General features: G+C 35.1%; 1 long non-coding RNA gene across 1 annotated transcript; it reads right to left on the bottom strand.

Moving 5' to 3' along the window:
* Positions 1-553: 553 nt before the first annotated feature.
* Positions 554-7,377, bottom strand: LOC127986354 (uncharacterized). The gene is made up of 4 exons (XR_008160822.1): positions 7,194-7,377; positions 3,842-4,031; positions 3,286-3,317; positions 554-3,198 (listed from the first exon to the last, which is right to left on the bottom strand). It is a non-coding gene; the product is annotated as an uncharacterized LOC127986354 (long non-coding RNA).
* Positions 7,378-17,834: the final 10,457 nt, after the last annotated feature.

The raw sequence follows: 17,834 nt of genomic DNA, 5'->3' as shown, positions 1-17,834 counted from the left end.
GTCCTTCAGGTAAGTTGGGTATGTAGCTTTGGCCATAAGGGATAATGTCATGGACAGCCGTCGAACCGTCCCAGGGGCGACTCCCGGTGAAATGGTAGAGTTGGTACTTAGTGTTTGCCATGATTCTGGCCTGCACTCCCCTCAGCATGGCGGCGTGGGTATACTGTTCCCCATAGTGTCCCTTCAGAGGACGCAGTTCGAAGTTCCCTTGACAGGGAACGAGACACTGCGTCCTCTAGCTCCCTGCCATGCTTCGGACGCAAGCTTCACGAAGAAGATAAGTGACGGGTCCTACGGGCGCGTATTTATAGTCGCGCCGGTAGCGACGTCAGAGGCTGTCGCCGGCCAACACATTGGCGTTTTTCAAAGTATGCTTCAGACACGGGTCACGACGAGGTGTTCCCCATAGTGTCCCTTCAGAGGACGCAGTGTCTCGTTCCCTCTCAGGGAACCATGGTTACATTCGTAACCTGAGACGTTTTTGAGGTTAAAAACATGTACGATTTCTGTGTGTGTCAATGAAAGGGTATAAAAAGATAAAACAATATGCAAATGAATGTGAAGTATTTTTTTATTTTATTTGTTTTTTATATTACAGACTTGTGAAGGTTGTATTGAAACATAGTTAGTGATTCCACCTTATAAAAACAGAGTTATAACTAATACCATTTTGAGGAAGCGGTTATACAGTATGTTTCTCACTAAACCTTATTGTATACCTGCAGAACACTTGGAATATACATCACGATACATAAGACCACTCTGTGATACTTTGGCTTCTATTTTAACAGCGTAATGTTATTCGCCATACACTGACATTATATGGGCAAGCACATTTGGGCACAAAATTCAAGGGTGAGTAGATGATTATTTATTTTTTTTGGGTAAACTATAACCCTTTAAGGAAAAGCATTTAACTCACTGTAAAAGTATATATTTTTGTTGTAAAAAGAAGTCTATCTTACTGGAAAATAGGTTGTGATTCCTGAATTCAATGTTGATCTCAATGCGCTGAGGCAGGGCTCCGTCTATCAAAATGAATGCTCATAAATGGGACAGCACATAAATAAATTACATGTATGTTTAATTCTCCAAGTCTTGTGAGGGCACAAATTCACTTTGAATGGTGAACAATTTAACTCACTCAGTATAGAGAGTTTGAGTAATGTATATTGAAAAGTTATTTACAAATATATAAAAATGAATATATATGAAAATATATGAGTATATGAAACAAACACACACACACACACACATATATATATAATAGTCACCCACTATCAGAGTCCTTGGTTCGGCTGCGCTCTTAGCTGCTCGTCCTTGAGCGCCTGTTAGTAGCGGAGTGCTGGCTGATCCGATCCATGTTTAATCACATTTGGGGATTCCTCACCCACATTCATTAATGCTTCAAATCTGTTCTCCAGATGTATAGGGGGTGGTAGAATACCAGGATTCACAAGCCTTGTCATAGTCGAATCTGGAGTAGAGGAAGCTATGGCAGCAATATGTCTCGTGTTGCTTTTGGTCTCGCTCCCTGTGTGTGCCATCGATTAGTGTGGCGATCAGTTTCGGCTTGTTCCTCTACACTTGGTGTAAACTATTGAGATTCAGAAGATTCATGGGACTCACCGGCTGTATGCTGAGGGGGTGATTTTTGTAGTATTATTCCAGTCCCAAAGAGTTTTTAGTTTTAGCGTTTGTGCCAAAAATCTGTTGTTTGAGCACTGTGCTGATCTGCTGAAGTAAAAAACTGCTGAAGTAAAAAATCTGAGAAAAGTACAGAAATAAGAAGCAAAGCACAGAGCAGTAAGATAGAACGTCCGAATGTTAGCAAAGGCGGAAGCTAAAAAAAAAGAAGGTCTTTGTATTTTTGTATTTTGGTTTTTTTTATTTTTTATTGTGGTCTTTAAAAACAATGTCTTAGGACTGTAATGTGTTCATTTGTAGGAGATGTTCATATATTTGTAGTTTTGATACCATTTCAGGTCCAAATGTTAATGATCTCTGTGATCATCATTTGCTGGGCAGAACTGCATTGTGTTAGATGTTTTATTCTCATATATGGATGATTGACAGCTGAAATCACATTGAATGTTATACTTTTTCATGGGAAGCCCCTTACAAAGCTTTAAATTGCTGAATATTGAAATTAATCAAACAACAAACATGACCATTTAGATTTGACTTTTTTACATATTTATATATTACAATATTCAACAAACGGTCAAAATGATCAGTAAAGAGATGGAAACTCAGTTTGTGCAGTTTGTGGCACAGAGAGCACACTTTCACTTTTAGCAATAACAGACATTTAAAATGAATCAATCTTTAAGTCATATATTATTTATTTTATTAATAATTTTTCATTATACTGATGGGTGTATGTTTTGAAGCCAGATTCAGACGTGAGGACTAATGAAACTCAAGTTCAGACTGACGTCTCATCAGCGTTGGGTTCTGTGTGTGTTTGTGGCGTCTGAACATCTCTGAGATTTTCTCTGCAGACCAAACCACACAGAATAGAGTCTGAAAACACTCTCGAATTAATCAAACAGAAAAACATTACCCACCAAGATGAGCTGACATATGAGTGTAAATGAAAGAAAATCACCCAGATGAAGAACATGAAAGGTAAGTACATCAAAACAAATGTAAGAATAGCAACAGTGAGCACCGAACGTTTTTTTCTGACAGGAGTGGAAGAGGCTTTACAGCTGATTGTAGATGATACAGACAATACGATCAGAGGAACAACACTTGTGCTGAGACTGAATAATGACATGTTTGTATCTTGTGAATGCGTGAAAAGAAATAATGCACTCACTATAGAAAAAAAAAGCACAAGGATGGAGATTGTGATGTAACAGGGCACTGAGAAAATACGAGCAGACCAAAGCGGATATTTCAGAGTCACAATCCCCTCCAGAGCCACCAGCTGATGCAGATGAAAACCAAACCAATGTAATCCCAACCAAAACTGACCAAGCGGAATGATAAAGGATCTGAATCTTGTCAGTATATCTGCTAGTATATATAGATTAAGGGGCAATTGTATCAGGTCATTGAGGAGGAGGAGGAGGATGAAGACTGAGATTCGGCCTCTGATCTTTCTGTGAAGCCACAGAAGACGAAAAGCCCAAACCAGAGCTGGCAGACCCACACAAACACTAGTGATGAGGAAGATAATCCTTATGATATCTGAAGAATCATATATTTGAGTTTCAACAATCAGATAATCAGTAATATTGTAATAATAACCAGTATCAAAATAATAACTGTGCTCACCTATCAAGGTCTGATTTTCACCGTTCATGTTGCTGAAAAAAAAAAAGTTTTATGTTATTTAATACTGAGTAATAGTGTGAATTATACAAAACATAGCTGTTTCATATATTCATTGCTCTCTTTAATGGAAATGACTTGCTCTAATTAATAATGGTTACACTGTCATAGTTAAATCAGAGCTCAGTGAATATTTTTATTTATTTTTTAAATCCATGCGGGCCAGATCTTGGCCGAAACTGTTTGCTGTCTGGGTAGTTTCGATTAAATCTTTTAAAGAAATGTTGATAACTAGGAAATACATAATAAGAATTTAAATAGAAAGACAGTAAACATCAGTGTTCATCTGTTTGTCTGTGTTTTTCGAGTCAGGTTGAGTCTGAGAATGCAGTGTACTTGGTGTGTTCAGACTAATGCTAGTCAGCTAGTCGTGTTTAGTTATACTCTACTGTTTTCCATCATTTCTGAGATATATAAAATAATATCTTCATTAAAAGAAGTTCTTGTAATATAACTTTCACATTAAAATCTGCATTAAATCAGACAGATGAGAGCTTACCTGAATGAAACTGAAATGTGTTACAGTCGCTGTCTTCAGTTCAGATCACTGTGGTTCAGTTTGTCTTTGTCTCTCACAAGCTAATGATGTTTTCTCATCAGTCAGCAGTTGGTCGATGGTTAGTGGTTAAAGCTCAGTGTGTCTCTGTTCTCATCTCACAGCCCACACTGTTGTTCCAGAATAAGTTTTCCTTTGGAAAAATAAAGACATTAATTGTATTGAATGTGCACTTGTAGTGTAGGCTCTACTTTGAATCTTAAAAGTATATAAAATGTGTACAGGGTACTCGCAGATAATATAATATTATTAAAATACTTGAGTGTACCTAAAGAGAGGCACTTCCATGACTGTTTCTTAACACTCTTGAAAAGGGCCCTTTTCCAAACGTCAAATCTGCAGTCTAATAAAAATATAAAACATAGAACTAACCTATTGGCCTATATAGAATACAGTCTATTTATATTTTATTTTTTATTTTATTTTATTTTTTAGCAAATTTAACTTCATTTGTTATAAGTTAAGATGTATGATCTTTGTTTTGTATGTATGTATGACCTTGTTGTTTTATTATTTCTATTATTTACTTATTTATTCTAGAAATTACAGGTAATGTTCAGTTGCAAAAATCCTTTTGAATGCAGATCTATATTGTGAGAGGATAAAATAAATCTATTAAATACAAATAAGCAATGCTTTATGTTAATTGTGCTTCATAATTAAAACAAATTGTATATAAAATATATATAAAAACATATAATATAATGTGTGACTTAAGCGGTTAACATTTTTAACGTGGCTGACACTCCCTCTGAACGGGGCCGTGCAGAGACCTTTGGAGGGGCAGGTGCTCAAAGTATAAAAGGGGCACATGGAACAAGGCTTTAAATGGCGCTGTTCAAAATATAAATACAGCAATATATTGAGATGCATTCCTTGCCGATTTGCGTATTGATATGCATGGTTATGTATTGATACAGCAGCAAATGCTTTGTTGCAGTTTTGAAAAAGAAACAATAGAGAAGACAATTTTAAGTTTAAAATAATAATAGCTCTGGGATTAGAAACTGAAATGTCTTAAATTGTCCCAACCTGAAGGCTTTTTCTTCTCTGTTCTACAGAATAATTAAGAAGAGCTGTTATAGTAAAAACTATAGAAAACACTTGTACCTCTACATTTTCCTCTTTCTCACCAGCCTCTGTCTCCTGGCTTGCTGTTACCTGCTTTCTTTCTGTCATGTGTGCCTCTACATTTCCCTCTTTTTCTTTCTCTATCTCCATCTCCTCATTTGATCTATTACTTTCCACTCTCTGTCCATCTAGGAACAAGGCACAATTTACTATTTCAGCATCAATCTATTATTTTAACCATCACTACTACTCTTGCACCTAATCAATAGGTCCACCTTGAAAATTGATACAAAACATTAAAAAAACTGATCCACTGGAATATAGTGATTCATATTTTTATTACTGTTGTAGTTGTTGTCTAAAATCGAACACCTTTGCAATGTAAACAAATTACAGGCTACATTTGTTATTCATCTCCTTCACACTGCACTTTGATGTCAGGTATATTATGCATTTTTTATTGACACTGATATTTTTACATCTATTTCCAGAGAGATATTATTGAGTTTACAGGCTAAAGTGGTCTTGCTGTTGTAAACACTGTTGCTATTGTAAAAAAAATATTTGCGTCACATTTAAAATATAATTATATTTTAATTAATTTCTAAATTTTTATAATGATAATTCAGAGAATGAGAAAATCTAAATAAGCCTTACCAGTGTTGCGATAATTATTTTTAAGGCACTCAACGTGTAAAAAAATAAATAAGTACTGTAATATAATAATAGTGTAGTCAAACTTTTATTATCCGCGCTTATAACACTAGCACAGAATCAGTTCAGAATCAATCACCAAAAGAATCAGTTCGGTTCAGACGCGCTCTGTGTGTCGGTCTGCTTCACACTGAATCACACATGCGCAGTATCATCAGCTCCTCGGTTCTCGAATCGGACGAGTCCAACAGAAACGGTTCTCGGGTTCAGTGTACGAATAAATGTCGAAATAATTATTATTTATTATTGTTCTGCGTAGTTTGAAGAGAAACATGTTTTAATCTTTTTCTCGGATATATATATATATATTTTAATCAGGAAGAGGATGGGGGGTCATAGCGTTTTTTTGCAGGGTCTTGAAAACCCCAAGACCCCCCCGGCGCTACCGCAGGATAGATGTTGTCTACAGCTTTTTACATTGTAGATAAAAACAATGTCAGCTTAATAAAAAGTCATTTATGCAGCATCTTAATTAAGAATTCTGACATCTGAAAAGTCTGATAGCCTTACACAATATGCTATAATATTTACTGTAAACTGTAAAAAGTTACTGCTGCAATTAGTTATAAGAACTTAAAATTAACTTTAGTTTAGATTAATTAAAATTTGTTGAGTTAACTTAAATATCCAATTTAAGTCAAGCAGGAACACTTGCTTTTTTAAAGTTGAAAACTGTTGAGGATTCGGAAGCTGAAAGATTTACAGAAACACTCTGAGCAATGAGCCTAGAGAAATATAACTGATAATTGAGTTTGCTTAAACAGTCGTATATTGGGATTTAAGTTATATGTTAATTTTTCTGTACTAATTGGTATTCTAATAATATGAAATAAAATTGTCTTTAAGTAAACAAGTTTCAAAATCCTGATTAATCATTTTGAGCTTCTAAACAGTGGCGGCTCTAGACAAATTTTACTACGGGGGCCAAGGAGGGGCCAGTGTTTAACCAGAGGGGCACATTAAAAATGGCAACATATTTTATTTAAATGTAATGCAAATAAATACAAAAAGTAATTCTTGAAAAAATCTACACAGTAATTTTACACAATCTAAACATGTTTATAAAAACAAATTACTATTAGTACTCTTATAAAATTCAATCAGGCAATCATACATTTCATAATTTAATATTTATATATGAATGTCAAGAATTCAGAAGTGTATATATTTAAAATCCTTACACTACACTACACAGAAATAATATACAATTAAATTATCCTTATTTTAAATGTATTGTGCAGGCTAAAAATATAATAAGCTTTTAATAATCTTTCAGTGCGCAAAACCATGATAATATGAAACGCTTCAGAACTGAGCTCACAAAATGATTTTAAAAGTTTACGGCTTTTAAAACGTGTGTGATCTAACAGCCACAAGCGAGTCTTTTAAAAACAGCAACAAACATAAAATACAAATGCACAAAATAAAGTCATTTTATGCAAATCCACAGCCTTTTTATCTACAGATCAAGCATTATAATGTGACTATATAATATCGGAGAGAGTTTTACCATACATCCTGCTGTAAATGGACGAGGTGCGCGCTATTTGAATACTGAATGATTGACAGCCGCAGAGGAGGGCTTTAATTTAATGATGTAAATAGTCTTCTGTCCATAACAAACAAGAGGGTCTGGCTGCAGACATATGGGCGAGTGGAGCCCCACTCAAGAGCGGAAATACGTCACTTCCACTAGCGACGCCGCCGCCATGTTGGTCCGGGCAACACTTTCCGTAGAATTACGTCACCTCCATGGCGGCGAGTGGAGCTCCATTCAAGAGCGAAAATACGTCAACTCCACCTAATTTTCGTTTTGTATTACTTGTTATATACATATAAAGGGTGCTTTTCAAGTTATGTCATCTCTTTGTACGTAATGTTCATATGTTCTGTTACTTTTACCTAGAAATAATAAAAATAATAATATACTATTTTTTTACGGTTTATGACACGACAGATATATATATATATATATATATATATATATATATATATATATATATATATATATATATATATATATATATATATATATATATATCAACATTGATACAGTATGTATTGCGTGTGTGTGTTGTTTGTGTGTGTATACCTTTCAACTAATAGTGATCCTGACTATTGTTGTATTTATTTTCAAGCTAAAACTATTATACAATTTTTGTACAATTTAAAGGCAAATCACTTCAAAAATCAATGCATTCTCACTCTTTTCTCATAAAAAGCACTTACTTGTAAAATGCTTTCCTTAAAAGGTTTGCTCCTTTTTCCAATTGATAACTTTTAACAGTGACGCAGAATATTACTGAATTAATTTTTTAAGTTATTTTACTGTATAGTGTTGAAGAAAATTAATGGCAAAATGACTCCAAAAAGTGCATTTTAGCACTTGCACCGTTACCCATATTCATACACTCATAAAAATCTTTGCTTTATGGGTTTGCTCTTTCTTTCAGTGGATTCCTATTCACAGTCACTCTTACCATTGATGTACTTGTTTTCAAATATTTCTACTGTATAGTTTTGGAGAAAACTAAAGCCAAATTCAACCCCAAGAATCTAATCGCATAAGCTTTTTTACACCATGTCCCATTTTCAAACATTTATAAAAATAGGTTTGCTCATTCTTTCACTTGATTCCTAATCACAGTCACTCTGACCATTACTGCGTTAATTTTCAATTATTTTTACTGTATAGTTTTGGAAAAAATCATTGGCAAAATCATGCCAAAATCAAAGTTTATTCTATCTGTTGCACCATTACCCATTTTCAAACACTCATAAAAAAAATCTTTGCTCTATAGGTTTGCTCGTTCTTTCAGTTTATTTCTGTTTACAGTCAATTTGACCATTACTGTACTCATTTTTAAATAATTCTACTGTATAGTTTTGGAGAAAACGAAAGCCAAATTCAACCCCAAGAATATAAGCACAAAAGCACTTTTACATCATGTCCAATTTTCAAACACTCATAAAAAATCTTTGCTTTATAGGTTTGCTCGTTATTTCAGTTTATTTCTGTTTACAGTCAATCTGACCATTACTGTATTAAGTTTCAAATATTTCTACTGTATAGTTTCGGAGAAAACTAAAGCCAAAAATCAACCCCAAGCATCTAAGTGCATAAGAACTTTACATCATGTCCCATTTTCAAGCATTCATAAAAATCTTTGCTTTATAGGTTTGCTCGTTCTTTCAGTTTATTTACTTTAGTTACTAGTTACTTTTAATATTAAAATTTTCCATACAGTTCTTGTACACTGAAAGCAATGTACTTAAAAATTTAGTGATTTCAAATTGTTTCTGATAAACTGAGGCATTAAGTTATATTAGTGGGTTGAGGAAAATCTCCTATTTGTTAGGAGAAAAAAAACTCTTGGATTAGTTGAAAAGTGGCTACTTCTGACGTGCAGAGGCAGAATAAGTTTAGAAATTTCAGCATGTTATCATATTGTGTTCCAAGCAGATTTGGCAGTTCTACCAAATAAGGGTAGTGGTTTGTTTTTGTGAATTGTGGGGACATTTTATAGGCGTAATGTTTTTACACTGTACAAACTGTATATTCTACATTAGCAAACTGTATATTCTGCCTCTATAGCCAGGGACACACTTAACAACTAGCTGAAACATTCTATTCGGGACGCTAAGGCTGTGATGTTAATGTTGTCCACTAGATGGCGCCATGGGATTGATTTTAACCCAAATGTGCTTCGAGAAGTTTTAATTCCTCATGAATTGAATCAAACGCGATCTATTTCATAACTATGGTGCGCTGACAGTATAGTTTTATATAATTACAGTACATATAAATCTTTGAATCTTATATTTATCATTACATTAACTTTTATAGACATCAATAAGACATAAAACATCAAGATAGGATTAAATACAACCCCAAATCAGAAAAAGATTTTTAAAATGCAATAAAATCAAGATCTTATAATAAAATCGTAATTCTATTGTTTATTTTATTGGCAAAAGTGCAAAGAAAAGATTTTCAATGTTTTCACTGACCAAAAATTGGTAATCTGTAAATATAAGATAACTGGGACAGAGACATGTTTAACACTGTGTCCCAGCAACTCTTTTAAATTAAAATGTTTATTTTTTTGTAAATCGAAGATATTAATAGTTTTTTTCCAAGACTTCAGCTGCTCATCAGTCTGTGGTCATCATTGCCTGATGTCCTTTTCATGATGGGTCAGGGTTCATGATGTTCAATATAAGAGACAGATCTGGACTGATCTAGAACATTCACTCTGTCTCTACGAAACCATGCTGTTGTAGCACATGAATGAGAGAAGGACAGAATGAGAGCTGACGTTGTCTTTGTCTAATAACCATGGACTTCTCTTGAAAGATGTCATCTTGATGGCAGTATATGTCTCTGTACAATAATGAGATGTAATGCCTCCATGTCAGTGTACCCTCACACATGACAGTCACCCATTCCTCTTGCTCTGATGAACCCCCTTCCAATAACAAATGTTTGCTTTTGCATCTATCACTGGTAAAATTCTGGATGGCCCATTGGTCTGACTGAGAACTCATCTGTTTTTCCCAGTGGACTCATCTGAGCACATCACACATTTCCATTGTCTCTGACTATCTGAGAGAATCCGTGGCATCACTGCACAGAATTGATGTATAGCTTTCTGATGAGTCAAACCTGATACCCTGAACTATTACCAATTTACTCTGATTATAGACCGTTTGAACCCTTTAAGCGCTGAGGCTTCACCTCAGGGAAGATATTGTTTTTGCTTTGATATACACAAAAATAATGACTCATAACTCAAAAACTGTAGCAAGGAGAGTCAAAAGGATGCTGTCATTTGATAGAAATCTTTCTATATTTTTAGGGGAAAAAATCTTTGCCCTCTGAATATTCTCATGTGGAGAAATAGATGATAAAATGTAAGATAAATTTGCGTGGTCAAGGGATATTTTTTTATATCTCTTTTATATTTATCTCAAGATAAATCGAGCGCAGCGTTAGTTCAGTCAGGCCACGGAGGCAAGGCTGTGAACAGCTGATGTGGTCATCTGTCAAATATATATGTGGTACCACTGCTCTGTAAGTATGCTCAACGGCTCACAACCCTCCCTCCCTCCCCATTATAAGCATGAGCACACTACTGCGAACCTTCTGGCTGTTGTCTTCTTTGTTTCAGATCACTAAGGTTTCCTAAATCTTAGCTGGTGGACCCCAGTGCTGAGAGACACCCATCTTCATAACCAGGCTACAGGATAGACATACCACTGCCACATCCATATGATTATCACTGTTTGCTTTAAAGACTTTATTAAAAGTCTTAATTGTTATGTATTTCTAAATTCATGGTTCCAGGGGGTTAATGTTAAAGCTCTTGTATGTTCAGTTATTCTGGGAGCAGGAACCCCCATAAGGAACCATACCGCTAAAGATAAATTGTGTTCAATATACTCAAGGAAACTTGCCAAAGTGGTTCCTGTCTGAAATAAGGTACACTCTCAGAAATTAAGGTACAAAAGCTGTCACTGGGGCGGTACCTTTTCAAAAGGTACATATTTGTATATGTTTTGGAACATTTTGTTTCCTTTGAGGTACGTATTAGTACTTAAAGTGTACATATTAGAACCCAATAGGTATAAAAGTGTACCTTTTGAAAAGGTACTGCCCCAGTGACAGCTTTTGTACCTTTATTTCTGAGAGTGATAGGAGAAAATTTCACTTTTGGTGATGTTCTACATGATTCATTCATGTATGTGAATTACATTTTATTGTGATATCATGAAGTAATCAAAAGTTACAGCATTTGGAACCAAGCTAGCCTTTCTCTTAGTCCTTGACAGTTTATAAACTTTTGTTTTGAATTTCAAGTTTAGTCAAAGTCCTAAATAATTACACTTGTTTTATTTTACTATGAGACCTTTCAAATTACATATGACAAAAACTAACTGAGCTGTATGATGTTTCTGACATTTTAGGGTACAAGGCAAAAAAAAAAAAAAAAAGATTTAATTTCTTTAATTATATATAGTTATATAAGTTATATAAAAGATAAAATACAGAAACATTCTAGGTTTTATATTCTGCTTGCCAAGTGTTCAAAGGATATTTCCAACTGATTTCTTTAATTCATGGGTTTAGGTATTATTATTGACACGAAATACGAAATGTGCTGTAAATAATGATAGGACATTTTCCACAATCAGAGCATGTGTTATGAAATGACCAGCATAAAAATCCACGAGAAAGTTACACAATGTGCACACTTGGAGTTTATAATTAGATGATGAATATCTTTAGATCTATGACAGATCATGGTAAACTCTTTTTAATCAGGAGAATTTCCTGAAAATAATGACATCCAATTATGAGAATGTTTTGAGAAGTTAAGAATAAAAACTTGTAGCATTGGGCCTTTTTTTCTTTGCTGCATCATATGTGTCCCTGTGACCCTGTCTGGTTTAATGTGTTGTGCTTCATGAGGAATATCTATCTATCAATCTGATCGACTGATTATGGTCAATTTTGTTTTATTAATCAGAAGAATTTTCTGAAAAGAATGTGTCATTTTTCAAGATCTATGCATGTTTGGCAGGAGTGCAACCTCTGATTTTTTAAAAATATATATATTATTTAATTAATTAATTAATATTTTGCTCAGCTCCATGTCATAATTAATTTTTATGTATTATAGCTTTATGAGAGATATCTTAGGATCTAAATGATGGATTTTCTGCAAATAATGACGTGCCTGTTTCTATGATATATGATATTTCATGAGGTTAGGAACAAAATCGCCATCACAGATATCTTTGATGTTTTTTTTTTTTGTTTGTTTGTTTGTTTTTTGCCAAGCTCCTGTGTAGTTTAATACGTGTTATAACTTAATAGGAATATCTTTAGATAATGACAGATTATAGTGATTTGGGGCTCTTTTTAATCAGGAGAATCTAAATAATGGTATTTATTTTTGTTTTATGTTTTATAAAGTTATGAGCAAAAATAATAAAGCCCAACAATAATATTACTTACATTCATTAGAGCTGAGATATTCGAAGCTTTTAAATACATTTTGGTTATTTCATTCAGGGGTTACTTACTAATTTGATTATTTTTCATGCAGCAGGTGTTCTTTCACTTTCATTTTTTATTTTATTTTATTATTATTATTATTATTATTTTTGCAGCCATCAAAATTAAAATGTGTTTATATTTACAAAATATATTTAATCTTTTAAATTATTTTATTTGTACTTTTGTTAATTTAAAAAACAGTTAAAGATTAAAGATTGTATTGTAAAACATTTACAAAAACTCCAACCGATAATATATTTGTTATTAAATGATTAAACTTTCATCTGAAACATCACATGGTTTTCTTGTTGTAACTTTTACTCAAGTTTAAATATTTAATAACCATTTTAAAAAAAATTATATTTTGTTTTCAAGTCATCAAAACAGTTGGATCATAATATGAAAGTATACTTTGATTTTTATTCTTAGTATTTTTTTTTTTCATTTATCTAGATTTCTCACAATCCAAAATTATGATTCAGAGAATTGTGATGGGTTTAAGACCTCTTCCCACAATATTAAATAAAGCAGTGTCAATTTTTTATACTTTGCTTTATTCCATGAGCAAGTAGAGTACGAACAATGTTTAAGTAATGAAATCTGAAAACAGCAGAAGTCAACAAATTAAAAAGGGGGAAAAAAATACCAGAACATAAATTGATAAATTACTAAAGTTCTCCGGGTGTGTGTTCACTGCGCACTTTGGACGGGTTAAATGCAGAGCATGAATTCTGAGTATGGGTCATACTTGGCTGTTTATCATGTTATCTCTTTTTTTTTATGAATACATATATGATATGTTTTATAAATATTAGTCATGATAGTTTTTTTGTAATATTCAGTGAAATGAGCCATTGTATACTTATCGTAAGCCAAAAATCATATGTTTGAGGGACATGGAAAAAATATTGGATTATAGGAAAGTCTTAGAATAACTTTTATGTCCCACAGAAGAAATAAAATCCTGCAGGTTTGGAAAGACATGAAAATCAGTAAATTATTTCTCAGTGATTACTTTATTATGAAGTTCTTGATTTTGGTGAACTATCCTATAAGTAAAATACAAATACATCCCTTAAGTAAAATCAAATGCATTACTATATGCATGAAAGTATACTTCAGATATAACTTATTATAGAAAAACATGTTCACTTTCATTTTATTACTTGGTACCTCGGATGATGATGTATTATAGTATATATGTAGTATAGAACATCACAAAGTAGCAGTTAAATTCGCGCATGTGCAATAACGCCAGAATGGCGTTGCCGTTCCACCAGAGGCTGTTGCTAAGTCCCTATTGTTCGGTCTGAAACATAGACCGTAAAAGAAATGGACACAGCGACCCCATTGGAACTCAATTGAGACAAGTGAAGCCCATTTTTAGCATTTTTTAGCACTTCGGTTTCTGAGGCGCAGACTCAAACGAAGCTTGACGACGTCAGCAACCTGTCTGACAGATGTAAATCTTCTAGCAGCTGTGCGTGCAAACTGCCATCATTAATCTTGCAGAGACGGCGAGCTTGAGCGGGGAGTTCTTTGTCGTGAGTGAGCAGGAGTAAGTATTCTGATTAATAGTATTTTAAAATATAACGCCAGTACGCCATATTAAGTTAATTGCCTGCGAGCTTCTCCTCCTGTCTGTACGGTAATGCGACAGAGAGATGAGTGGTTATGACGCAATCGTTAGCCTATTTTTACAAAAACTGTTTCTACGGGGCCATAATGTAACATAGACGGTAATGGAGCCCTTTATACATTGTCGTGTATCTTTAGAAATAAATAATGGACAAACGGAGTCTTTAAACGCCTCAGATGTAAAGTTATTCGCTGTCAAAGTGACGCCAAAATGAATGGGAGTCAATGAGAATGCTAACGCAAGTGAAGTTCTGCTAAAAGATGGCAGCTCCCACCCAACTTCAACTTCCGGTCGACTTCCTTGCCGCCTGGTCTGAAACGGCGCTCAGTGATGGATGGTGTTGCAATTTTGTTGTCCGGGTGGTAATCAGGGGAAATTCGGGAGCAAGGTCGGCCCAGGAGATTTTCGGGAGGGGTTTTGAAATTCGGGAGTCTCCCGGAAAAATCGGGAGGGTTGACATGTATGAATTAACCGTCCTAATAAATTGCTGCCTTACACGTCTAAAAGTTCTAAACACAACTTGTCCTGATTCTACAGTTTGATTGTGTAAATTTAAGAATAGTCTCGATCTCAATTAATTAATTTCTACTTACCGAGTGGAAAGGGAAAAACGCAATGGACCTCGGGATCACGATCGCGACATACAATGACGTCAGAGTTATTAATTTAGAGGATATTTAATAAATAAATAAATAAACAAGACATTGATTAATCGAACACAAGCATATATGCATTTATTTATCAATACCAGGCTCCTATAAAAATAAAAATAAACATTATCCAGCATGCATCACCTATAATTAGTCACTTACCCTGTGACCTGGCAGAAAACGCTTAAACTGCTTACTGCACGCACCACGGAGCGTTGTTAAACTCACCTCTGAATAGTGTTTTACCTGCAGTAGAGCGTTGTTAAACTCACCTCTGAATAGTGTTTTACCTGCAGTAGAGCGTTGTTAAACTCACCTCTGAATAGTGTTTTACCTGCAGTAGAGCGTTGTTAAACTCACCTCTGAATAGTGATTTACCTGCAGTAGAGCGTTGTTTTGGTTAAACTCACCTCTGAATAGTGTTTTACCTGCAGTAGAGCGTTGTTAAACTCACCTCTGAATAGTGATTTACCTGCAGTAGAGCGTTGTTTTGGTTAAACTCACCTCTGAATAGTGTTTTACCTGCAGTAGAGCGTTGTTAAACTCACCTCTGAATAGTGTTTTACCTGCAGTAGAGCGTTGTTAAACTCACCTCTGAATAGTGTTTTACCTGCAGTAGAGCGTTGTTAAACTCACCTCTGAATAGTGTTTTACCTGCAGTAGAGCGTTGTTAAACTCACCTCTGAATAGTGTTTTACCTGCAGTAGAGCGTTGTTAAACTCACCTCTGAATAGTGTTTTACCTGCAGTAGAGCGTTGTTAAACTCACCTCTGAATAGTGTTTTACCTGCAGTAGAGCGTTGTTAAACTCACCTCTGAATAGTGTTTTACCTGCAGTAGAGCGTTGTTAAACTCACCTCTGAATAGTGTTTTACCTGCAGTAGAGCGTTGTTAAACTCACCGCTGAATAGTGTTTTACCTGCAGTAGAGCGTTGTTAAACTCACCGCTGAATAGTGTTTTACCTGCAGTAGAGCGTTGTTAAACTCACCTCTGAATAGTGTTTTACCTGCAGTAGAGCGTTGTTAAACTCACCTCTGAATAGTGTTTTACCTGCAGTAGAGCGTTGTTAAACTCACCTCTGAATAGTGTTTTACCTGCAGTTGAGCGTTCTTAAACTCACCTCTGAATAGTGTTTTACCTGCAGTAGAGCGTTGTTAAACTCACCTCTGAATAGTGTTTTACCTGCAGTAGAGCGTTGTTAAACTCACCTCTGAATAGTGTTTTACCTGCAGTTGAGCGTTGTTTTGGTTAAACTCACCTCTGAATAGTGTTTTACCTGCAGTAGAGCGTTGTTAAACTCACCGCTGAATAGTGTTTTACCTGCAGTTGAGCGTTGTTTTGGTTAAACTCACCTCTGAATAGTGTTTTACCTGCAGTAGAGCGTTGTTAAACTCACCTCTGAATAGTGTTTTACCTGCAGTTGAGCGTTGTTAAACTCACCTCTGAATAGTGTTTTACCTGCAGTAGAGCGTTGTTAAACTCACCTCTGAATAGTGTTTTACCTGCAGTTGAGCGTTGTTTTGGTTAAACTCACCTCTGAATAGTGTTTTACCTGCAGTAGAGCGTTGTTAAACTCACCGCTGAATAGTGTTTTACCTGCAGTAGAGCGTTGTTAAACTCACCTCTGAATAGTGTTTTACCTGCAGTAGAGCGTTGTTAAACTCACCGCTGAATAGTGTTTTACCTGCAGTTGAGCGTTGTTTTGGTTAAACTCACCTCTGAATAGTGTTTTACCTGCAGTAGAGCGTTGTTAAACTCACCTCTGAATAGTGTTTTACCTGCAGTAGAGCGTTGTTAAACTCACCTCTGAATAGTGTTTTACCTGCAGTAGAGCGTTGTTAAACTCACCTCTGAATAGTGTTTTACCTGCAGTAGAGCGTTGTTAAACTCACCTCTGAATAGTGTTTTACCTGCAGTAGAGCGTTGTTAAACTCACCTCTGAATAGTGATTTACCTGCAGTAGAGCGTTGTTAAACTCACCTCTGAATAGTGTTTTACCTGCAGTTGAGCGTTGTTAAACTCACCTCTGAATAGTGTTTTACCTGCAGTAGAGCGTTGTTAAACTCACCTCTGAATAGTGATTTACCTGCAGTAGAGCGTTGTTAAACTCACCTCTGAATAGTGTTTTACCTGCAGTTGAGCGTTGTTAAACTCACCTCTGAATAGTGTTTTACCTGCAGTTGAGCGTTGTTAAACTCACCTCTGAATAGTGTTTTACCTGCAGTAGAGCGTTGTTAAACTCACCTCTGAATAGTGTTTTACCTGCAGTAGAGCGTTGTTAAACTCACCTCTGAATAGTGTTTTACCTGCAGTTGAGCGTTGTTAAACTCACCTCTGAATAGTGTTTTACCTGCAGTAGAGCGTTGTTAAACTCACCTCTGAATAGTGTTTTACCTGCAGTTGAGCGTTGTTTTGGTTAAACTCACCTCTGAATAGTGTTTTACCTGCAGTAGAGCGTTGTTAAACTCACCGCTGAATAGTGTTTTACCTGCAGTTGAGCGTTGTTTTGGTTAAACTCACCTCTGAATAGTGTTTTACCTGCAGTAGAGCGTTGTTAAACTCACCTCTGAATAGTGTTTTACCTGCAATAGAGCGTTGTTAAACTCACCTCTGAATAGTGTTTTACCTGCAGTAGAGCGTTGTTAAACTCACCTCTGAAAAGTGTTTTACCTGCAGTTGAGCGTTGTTTTGGTTAAACTCACCTCTGAATAGTGTTTTACCTGCAGTAGAGCGTTGTTAAACTCACCGCTGAATAGTGTTTTACCTGCAGTTGAGCGTTGTTTTGGTTAAACTCACCTC

The sequence above is a fragment of the Carassius gibelio genome, chromosome B21 (assembly GCF_023724105.1).
Source record: "Carassius gibelio isolate Cgi1373 ecotype wild population from Czech Republic chromosome B21, carGib1.2-hapl.c, whole genome shotgun sequence".
Classification (NCBI taxonomy): domain Eukaryota; kingdom Metazoa; phylum Chordata; class Actinopteri; order Cypriniformes; family Cyprinidae; genus Carassius; species Carassius gibelio.
This window is presented reverse-complemented; position numbering and strand designations above follow the sequence as displayed.